Below are 8607 nucleotides of genomic sequence, written 5' to 3' on the forward strand. Positions count from 1 at the left end.
GAATCTCTCTCACATCCCCAACCGTGAAGACCAATGCAAAGAATTCATTTAGTTTCTCCGCAGTGGCCTTATCATCCTTGAGTGCTCCTTTAGCAACTCGATCATCCAGTGGCCCCACTGGTTGTTTAGCAGGCTTCCTGCTTCTGATGTACTTAAAAAAATATATATTGCTATTACTTTTTGAGTCTTTGGCTAGCTGTTCTTCAAATTGGTTTTTGGCCTTTGTGACAGACCCAGACCAGTGGGGTACAGGAGTCTGGAAGAGGACAAATATACTGGTCACTGGATGAATAGTTTTCTGTTCCCTGAGTGACCAGAGCAGGGGCTGCACTAGCATAATCAGGAACCTGCTAGAACCAGTTAAGGCAGACAGGCTAATTAGGACACCTCGAGCCAATTAAGAAGAAGCTTCTAGAATCAATTAAGGCAGGCTAATCGGGGCACCTGGGTTTTAAAAAGGAGCTCACCCCAGTTTGTGGTGGGAGTGGGAGGAGCTAGGAGCAAGAGGTGCAAGGAGGGTGTGGGGGCTGCTGCTGGAGGACTGAGGAGCACAAGTGTTATCAGACACCAGGAGGAAGGTCCTGTGGTGAGAATAAGGAAGGTGTTTGGAGGAGGCCATGGGGAAGTAGCCCAGGGAGTTGTAGCTGTCATGCAGCTGTTACAGGAGGCACTATAGAGAGCTGCAGTCCACAGGGCCCTGGGCTGGAACCTGGAGTAAAGGGTGGGCCTGGGTTCCCCCCAAACCTCCCAATTGAGCTGGACTATGGGTTTTCCCAGAGGGGAAGGTCTCTGGGCTGTTCCCCAACCCACATGGTGAATCTCTGAGGCAAGAAAATCTGTCAATAAGTGCAGGACCCACCAAGATAGAGGAGGAACTTTGTCACACCTTCTTAATCATATTTTTACACTTCATTTTCCAGAGTTTATTCTCCTTTCTATTTTCCTCATTAGGCTTTAACTTCCTTTTAAAGGATGCCTTTTTGCCTCTCACTGTTTCTTTTACTTTGTTATTTAGCCATGGTGGGGTTTTTTTTTTTTTTTTTTTGGTTCTCTTACTGTGTTTTTTAATTTGGGGTACACATTTAAGTTGAGCCTCTATTATGGTGTCTCTTAAAAGTTTCCATGCAGCTTGCAGGGATTTTACTTTTGGCACTGTACCTTTTAATTTTTGTTTAACTAACCTCCTCATTTTTGTGTAGTCCCCCTTCCTGAAATGAAATGCTACCATGTTGGGTCGCTGTGGTGTTTTCCCTGTTACAGGGATGTTAAATTTAATTATATTATGGTCACTATTACCAAGCAATCCAGCTATATTCACCTGGTAACGGTTTCTTGATTTAAATGTTAATATTCTAAATTGCATCTAGTATGTGGGAGGGGGAGAGAGGACAGGAGTAATATCTGAACTTTAATAAGGCATGAAAAGTACTCCTGCATCCTGCAGGCAGACAAAGAGGCATTGACTATCTTCACCAACAATGGGCCTGTTATCTTAGTGCTGGCCTTTACCAGCCAACAGTAATATAGGGCTAGTGTGCAGGTCATGGTCCAAAGCACTCCGAACACTTCCACTTCAACTTGTCATCAGCTGAAATTTGAGCGAAAAAAAGCCCACTGTATTTGTCCCTTCGAGACATTGTGTCTGTGGGACAGGACAGATGCATGATTCCAAAACCATGCAGTGTTCACAAAGAAACTGTAAATTCCTTGCAGTGAGAGAAACTCAGCTCTGTATCCAGTAGAGGCAACTCAGATTAGCCAAGCCAGTGCTTTGGTGGAAGCTAAGTTTACCTGTATCTCCCACTGAGCTGCTTTAAAAAATGTCTAGATGTTGCAGTCAGACTCTGATAAGATCTTTGTGCATTAATGTACTAGCTATTTCCTTGTTTCATTTATTGCAACACGTTGTGATCTTTTTTGGTGAAGCAAGGAACAGCTCAGTTCAGAGCTATTGTATTAAGAGTCATGGACTAAAGATTTTTGTATTATGGCAGACCGTTGACTGTGGTATTTCCTCATAGTCGTCAGTAGCCTATGCAGTATCACCGCTCTTCTTATACAGACTACTAAATTAAGTCTCATGACCTGACTGGATCAGTGCGTCTTAACTTCAGACCACATGAGGTGGTGATGTGATCTTCAGCAAGGGGAGTAATATCTCCATACGTGAGAACCAGAGTGTGGCCTGCTATACACACACAGCCAGAAAGCACCGATGGTAGCCCCCTGGTTATCACAGTAGCAATGAACTCCTGAGTTAATCTAGGAGAATAGCTGTCCACCTCCCACTCCCCCTCTTACCATATCTCTGAGCATGATGTTGCAAAGTTGGCCGTTAAGGACACAACTTCCTCAGCTAGGTTCCCAAATAGGAACCTGAGAAACTCTTGTTGTTCCTTCATGTGGCTGCTATTGATAATCCCCCACCCCGTGTAATTAAAAAACACTAAACAAATCCTCCCCCCAACTATGAAAGTAGTCCCAAAAACATTTTCCTTTTTACATTCTATATATTCCTTTCTCCTATACAAAACTTCTCCTATGTCAATCACTTAGGCCCAAAAGCCCTTACTGAAATATGAATCCTGAGGAAACTCCAGGATCTTCAATCCCAGAATAATACTTTCTCTCTACTTTCTAGAAATTAATCCATAATATATATATATATAGTGCTTTTTGACTGTATGTAATAAATCACTTTGCAAGGAGGTTAAGTATCACTATCACCAGTTTAGAAATGCACAGAGAGGTTTGAGATCACACAGCTGATCAGGGGCCAGATATAAATGTCTTTCTGTAAAGGGGAGGAAAACAAACTAATCATCCTTTAAAATATATAGTACAATGGCAGCAATATTAAAATGCATGCCTCAGGGCAGAGGTTCATACTACTAACTACACAATTCTCTAAATCATATCTTAATAGAGAGAGGCTCTTGAGTAGACATTGTATTCTTATTCATACATCATCCCTGTTGCAATTACAGCAACTTCTTATTTTTTCAGTATCACTTTTCCATGTGTTTGATTTTTACTTATTCCACTAGTGGAGATACTCCACACAACCACAGCAATGTTACAGTGGTTCCAGTCACTGATGGCAGCTCTTCTAAGGAGCAGGAGCTACTAGGGGAAGCAACTATGTTGGCTCCTCTTCCTTGATTGCAGCTGCTTTTATAGGCTATTTGCAATTAAGAGAGTACCATAAAGCAGCTGAAAGTCACCACCATGTGGCCTCCCAGTTCTGGAAACTACCAGCAAGTGTTCTGTGGATCTCTGTATGAGAACCCCTGCCTTACTGAGAGGAGAACTTAGGCCTTGTCTTCACTTACCGGAGGGTCCGGCGGCACGCAATCGATGTTCTGGGATCGATTTATCGCGTCTGGTTAAGACGCGATAAATCGATCCCGGAAGTGCTCACAGTCGGCGCCGGTACTCCAGCTCGCCGAGAGGAGTACGCGGCATCGACTGGGGGAGACTTCCTGCCGCGTCTGGACCGCGGTAAGTTCGGACTAAGGTACTTCGAATTCAGCTACGTTATTAACGTAGCTGAATTTGCGTACCTTAGTCCGAAGTGGGGACTTAGTGGGGACCAGGCCTTAGTATCTAAAAAGTCATTAAACATATCCTGACAACTAAAAATTAGTGTAAATATACAAGAATGAAAGCATTACAGTATGCTAAAATGTGGCTGTTTTACATAAAAATGTATGATGTATTTGAGATGCAATTCAAATTGTATTATGATGCATCTGATAAATGGGCATATTTAAGTATCCATGTTCCATTTAACTTTTGACACTTCCTGTCTTTTGCATGCTTAACCATGCAATATTAATGTTGCATTAACTATTTATTTAATTGAATATGAAAAGGGTTTGCTCAGTGTAGCCCCAATTCAGGAAAGTTCTTAAGAATGTGCCTAATTTTAAGAGGCTACACATGTGCTTAAATTTAGCCAAGTGGTTAAGTAGGCTCCAGTTCAGCAAGGTATCTCTGCAAATAAATATACATTCTATTCAGTATTGTCAACTATTATATATGAAGCATTCTGATACAAACTGAAAGTAAATTAGGATATGATGTTTACAACATTGTGGCATTTGTGCAAATCTTATGTTAGTTACTACCTATTGCAAATGTTTACATATATAAATCTAATCTCTCATAATGCATGGAAATTGCAGAAATATTCTGCAATCCTTTTTTATAAAACCTGGGGAAGAAACAATGACTTATGGTCATGCAAAAGGCTCCCAAAGTATTTTACAAACATAATATAGGGATTGTTAACGCTAAAATGCATCTGCTTCTGTGGTTAAATATGACAACTGTTTAACAGTTCTTAGCAAAACTATAACCTAAGAAATCAGTAATACTTTAGCCAATTGAAACTACAGTGGAATTTTAAGGTAGGCAGAAGATGACATTACCAAGTACAATTGGGCCAAGATAGCAGAATGAGTGTTCTATATCTGCAAAAAGAGATAATATTCCTAACTCTCATTCAAAAGATGCCACCTTCTGCAATATAGTTCTCCCCTGCCCCACCCCCAATCACCATGCTGGGGGCACTGGGCAAAATTCTCTTGTAGAGAAGAGTTGCACCTAGGGTTACCATACGTCCAGATTTTCCTGGACATGTCTGGCTTTTTGGGCCTCAAATCCCCGTCCGGGTGGAAATCCCAAAAAGCCGAACATTTCCGGGAAAATAGGGAGGTGCTGGGCCGGGGCCGGGGGTGCTCAGCCAGGGGTGCTCGGCCGGCGGTGCGGGGGCGCGGGGCCGGCGATGCTGCCCTGGGGGCCTGGGGGTGCTCGGCCGGGGGCTGGCCCGGGGCCGGCACCCCAGGGCCCGAGCCGAGCCAGGCTGGAGAAGCTGGAGCTGGGGCCGGCCGCCGGAGGGAGCCGCTCGGTTGGGGGGGGGGGGGGGGGGTAGACTGGGCCGTGCCTCCTCCCCCCACCCCAGCTTACCTGCTGCCTGCTTCAGGCTTCCCGCAAATCAAATGTTCGTGGGAAGCAGGGGAGGGGGCGGAGTTGGGGCGGGGACTTTGGGGAAGGGGTGGAGTTGGGGCGGGGCTGGGGGCAGGGCCGGGGCCCTGTGGAGTGTCCTCTTTTTGGACACTCAAAATATGGTAACCCTAGTTGCACCTCCTGCGTGACCTGCCTACTTCTGGTCAAGCCAGTTCTTTCTTAGGTAGAGAGATCACAGCATGAGATGGTATGGCTGCCATGCCTGTAAGAAAAGGGACAGGGACTAATTTCAGGATGAATGTATATTCATAAATCTGTGCTGCAAAATCCTGGAAAATAAAGTTTGCGCTATTTGGAACGTCCAGTTTCTCAAGTAACACAACACCTACTTTCTGGCTGAGGGCTACAGAGGCTAGACTATGAACACAAACAGAGCTTTAAGAAAGAAAGGCTGCATTCAGCCTGAAGAAAGGCATCCCAAAGGTGCAGATCTAGTTCTCTTAGAAGTATTTATCTGGGTTTAGGTTTAGGCTACCTTAAAACTTAATCCCACAAAAGTACAATGTTCTTTAAGGTACAGTTCTTGCTGAGCCACCATTTGGCAGCAAAAGGTGCATTTTGCTGTTGTCTAATCATATGGTCGGGATAAACCATGAGGAAAGAGTTTGATAAACCATTTCTCTTACACTGAATCGAATGTTTATTCATGTGGTAATGGATGGCCAAGGAGAAAGCTAACAATAGTGTTTTTTTTTTTTTTTTTTTACATGTTACTGATATTCCCTTTTCATCTTGCATACAAAAGAGGGCTTTTAATGCTGCTTTTGCGTGATTAAAAGTAGGAGTTTTCCCCTTATTTAAGTTTATGTTTTATATAAACAGACATCAGAATCTGGCTTACTAATGTGTTTAGTAAAGAGCTCAGAGGATGAAAAGTCCTAGTTAATGGTTTTGGTGGTAAAAAACAAAACAAAACCCACAACTGTTTGATTTGTGGGGATGTGGCTGATCATTTCATGCATTTAATGTATGTAGCTATAGTTATGCTGTTATGTGTAATGTTGTAATGTAATAGCATATGAAGTCAGAGCATCTAAATGTTGCCCATCAGAGAGGAATTACCATAACTTGCCAGAAACCTAATTTTTTTTTTTTTTTTAATTAAACTGATTACTTGCGCCTTCATCTTGAATTCAAAAGTACATCGTGCAGAACTAGGATCTGTTGTTCCATTTTGATCTTAGAGGTAGCTAGAAGAGGGGCAGTGAGGGTGCAATTATTGATGTCATCTTGTTCAAGGTAGGTATGGATGTTGATGTTTTAACTCCTTTGGAGATCTTGCCAATTTATCAATAAAACCACAACAAACCTCAAAACTTAATTCTAAAAATACAAATAGATTAGGGTTAGCTGAATAAAAAAAAATGAAATTTCTGTTGCATTATTTCTTCTGATTTAATCTCTTCTCCCTCCAAATTAGTACTTCTAGATATCTTCTAATGTTAATCTGTTTTGTAGTATATGTGCACATAGGCTTATATATATAATCAGAGGCCTTTACAGACTTGCTATATTCTAGTTTCCTAAATTTTAGTAGTTAATTAATATTCAGCTAAAATATAGTTTTAAAGTCGTTCACACCGACCTCTTCTGCTGTAATGGCTTAGGCATTTGGCATTGAACCCTCATCAGTTCATTAATTTAAACTTTAGTCAGTGTATCTTATCAATTTTAAGATAGTTTTACACAAATATAGTGAACAGAAACTTTAAGAAAACGACTTTAATACAATAACACAAATTGAACCAATGTGTCTTTTTACACCTCTTTGTTCAAGAGAGCCGGTTAAATTACTTCGGACAGAAAGTAAAGAAACTGATGAACCCTGAATCATCAACCAGTTTAAAAGATGAACAATCCAGGTGACTGTTGAAAATGCACTTGTTTTGCCTAAGTTCATTAACCAAACTTCTTGGGTAAGGTAAGGTGGCAGCTTACTACCCTGCTGATCTAGTAACTTGGTTTGAAAAATACATTGGGAATTGAAGGGCCATTCTAATTAATAGAGCAGTGGTTTTAAACCTGTTGTCAGCAGACCCCTGGGGATCTGAAAACTATGCCTAAGATTCCAAAGGGTCCGCACCTCCATTTGAAACTTTTTAGGGATCCGCAAATGAAGTGGTTGAAAACCACAGGAATAGAGTGTACAGTGCAGAACAGGAAGTGTTTTTTATTTGTAATTTATATCATGGAAGTTTCTAAAGGCCTACAATTTCAGAGCCCCATTGTGCTATATGCTATCCAAATATATAGTAACTGTGTCTTCTTCAAAGAGCTCGCAGTCCAAAAGATGTGACACAAACAGGGTAGATGAGAAGAACAAGTGGGCCAGGGTGGATGACATGGAGTAACACAAATAATCTTAGCCAATCATGAGCAGTAATCAGTTTGCCACCTGCTTAGCCATTATAAGATTGTATTTCTCAGCATTCATACAAAACATGAGACTTTGAGGACAGACATGAAGGAGGGGAAAGACTTGAAGGAGGCAGCCTGGGAGAAAGCACAAAGGTACTTGTGAAGGAAGTGGGGAGAGAATTGAGGCTGGCCTCACTGGCAGAGTGAAGCAGGGGGTAATGGCTTCAGGAGGGAGGGAAGGAATGGGGCTAAACTGTGAAGGGCTTTGCAGATTGTGACGCATGGCTAGAAAGGGTTAAATCAAGCAATCCTGCAAAATAAATAACCCTCAAAAGACCTGTGAGGAGATAATGTTTGTTTTTGTGTATTTAAATATGTATGAGTAGTGTCATACTGTAATCAACAGTCCCTGTCTATGGTGTGCTCTGATAATTCAGAGGTCAAAAGAACATCCTGACATTTAAATGGATTGTAAACACAGGATATCTCTGTATTCATCTCTCTTTGAAATGTATAGCAAATAATCTGTGAATGGTGGAAGAACAAGCAAATTGCCTTATGTTAATTCATATAGCTAAGTACCAGTGATGACCTCCTTCCAAGTCATCCTAATTACCATTTGTTCCCAGAGGAACTCCCAACTCGTCAAAGAGGTCTTGAAATTGTATAAAAGATCCTTGAGTCCTGATTCTGTCATCTTAGAGCTGCTTAAGCTTCATCGGGGGAAGTTTGAGTTGTAAGACTAAGGTCCCAGTTATGCTGGTACACCCTGAATCTATTTGGACATTGGACTATAACCTATATCTGAAAAAACTCTTTGCAACTACAAAGCTCACCATCTCTGCTATGAATCTGAACCTCAATGAACTGAACTCTGTATGTATATTGATCTTTTAACCCTACTCTCTTTTGTTTTGTAATAAATTTTAGTTTAGTTAATAAGAATCGGATGTAGCGTACCTTTAGGTAAGTTTGAAACATTCATTAACCTGGGAGGTAATGTGTCCAATCCTTTGGGATTGGTAGAACCTTTTCTTTTATGATGATTTCTGAAAATCTTATTTCATCATATATTTGATGGGTGGAGGCCTGAGGCTGGATCACTTTAAGGCAGGGATTCCCAAACTTGGTTCGTGGCTTGGCCTGCCAGGGGCTTACCCTGAACAAGCCACGAACCAAGTTTGGGAACACCTGCTTAAGGGAACTGTGGTTTTTTTT

The sequence above is a fragment of the Malaclemys terrapin genome, chromosome 1, assembly GCF_027887155.1.
Source record: "Malaclemys terrapin pileata isolate rMalTer1 chromosome 1, rMalTer1.hap1, whole genome shotgun sequence".
NCBI classification, from domain to species: domain Eukaryota; kingdom Metazoa; phylum Chordata; order Testudines; family Emydidae; genus Malaclemys; species Malaclemys terrapin.